The sequence below is a fragment of the Pteropus vampyrus genome, unplaced genomic scaffold (assembly GCF_000151845.1).
Source record: "Pteropus vampyrus isolate Shadow unplaced genomic scaffold, Pvam_2.0 Scaffold432, whole genome shotgun sequence".
Lineage (NCBI taxonomy): Eukaryota > Metazoa > Chordata > Mammalia > Chiroptera > Pteropodidae > Pteropus > Pteropus vampyrus.
Genome location: NW_011889213.1, coordinates 1383168 through 1385315, shown reverse-complemented (window position 1 = coordinate 1385315; position 2148 = coordinate 1383168).

Sequence of the window (2148 nt, the reverse complement as noted above, 5' to 3'; positions counted from 1 at the left end):
GGTGGCATGGCCTTAGACCATGGACCATGGCTCCACTGGAGCATGAGTCCAGGACCTTCTGCATGTAAAGCAGACGTGCTAACTGCTACACTATGGAACCACGTCCTTGTCCATTTTTCTTCTGAACGAAATTTATAATCATGTGTACTGCTCACAGTTCCATTGACTGGGAGTATTTCTACTTTTCACTGTCTTTCTAGACCAGAAGTTCTTAATCTGTTTTAGTAAAAACTCTGTATGTGGCATAATAGCTGCTACTGGTGCTATCAATTGATAATTTAAAATATTTCATGATTATATATCATATTCCATCAGGTTTCTGCAGGAATAAATGGAGTCGTAAACAAAGTATGTGTCTTTAGTAATTTAGGTGACTCTGGACTGGTTTAAGATTTTGTACAAATGAATGCATATTTATTAATTGGGTATGGGGCAGTCAACCGTGGAAGTTTAGAGTCAGTAGAGCTGCACGTGCAGAGAGGTTGCATGACACAGCTCAGCAGTACACAGGGGACAGGGACATTTTATCTGTGTCTTCTACTTTCTTAAGGAAGACCTGTTATTTTTTTTTTTTGAAACATGAATGCATATGATGCCCCTAAATATTTGGTCTTTCTAACTTACCTCTTCTGATTCCTGTTCAAAGATAACCTTCTTGTTATTCTTCAAGTTCTCTTTAGGCATGCATGTCTAGAGAAACAACTGGCTTCAAAGATTTATGAAAATCTCAGTATTACACTTAATATTATAATTAATATATCGCCATCTTGGTTTTTAAACTTTGGACATAATTGTTATGTCCTAAGATGCGGGCTCACCCTTTCTATGTCAATCAGATCCCATTTTTAAATCTTCGAGAATGAAGTTCAGCTCTAGTATGTTTGTTAAGGTAATGGAAGACAGTTTCCTTTTACCCCCAAGTTGAACAGATAACTTCTTTCATATGAGCATACATTTGTCATTAAAAATGTTATGCCTTTGTAATACAGGTGGACTTCAGAGAATGACAATATGAGCAATCAATCAGTCAGTTATACTGATTGAACAGGACAGAGATGTTTAGGGACTTCACAGACACTCAGGAATGGCAGAGACCCTTAGGGTCCTGTGATAAAATTGGGCTACAACATCCCAATAGCTGCCAACCGGTGGCTTAGCTGACGTATAGCGGCCTACAATCATGTGAGTTCCCAGCCTTGGTGGCCCATAGTACTTGCTAACATCTCCTGTAAACAGGGCTTCCCCGCATTAGCATCTATCCCTTCTGGGGTCCTCTACATCTTGTCCTCATTAGGATCATTTGTTTTAGATAGTTCGAATGGCGAATAATAAATTCTATACCATAGATGAATTATGGTATAGAATTTATTAAGAAACACATAAGTATATACAAAGAAAGTATATACCTGCATATACAAAGAAAGGTCCAAGTGATCCTAAAAGAAGAAAGTCTGCTAAGAAATTTCTTCCCTCATAAAACAAACTCTCCCCTGATATTCCGTGCTGCAGAGTCACATTCCTTTCACTCCTGTCGCTGGTGTATGTTTCCCCACCTCATGGACCTCACTTCTGACTAAGGGCAGCATTTCCCCGATGACTGCATGAACTTGGCCCTCCACATCTCCACCCGCCCCTCCGCCAAGACCCTTGTCACTGACCTTGCCAACTACATCTTCATTGTTCAGATTAAGTTCAGAGTACTTGCACTGTATATTCCAAATGTATTAGATTCTGTTTCAGTGGAATAAAAGTTCTGTGAAATATATGGACATTTCTCTTCATTCCTCATTACTTTTATGTGTGTCACCTGAGTAAGATACTTCTAGTTTGCATTGTCTCTTTTCTTTATTAGATCCCTCAAAGACAGTGCACATGCTTTATTTTCAGATGTATGCTCTATATTGTGGGAGTAGAAGACGCTAGATCTTGATTATGGGTATTAGAGTCATACAAAACATACAGTCATCCTTCAGTATCCACAGGGGATTTGTTCCAGGACCCTCACAGGTAACAAAATCTGCAGATGCTCAAGACCCTTACATAAAATGGTGCGGTATTTGCATAAAATCTCTGCACATCCTCTATATGCTTTATTTTATTTTTATTTTTATTTTTTACTAAATTTGTTGGGATAACATTGGTAATATA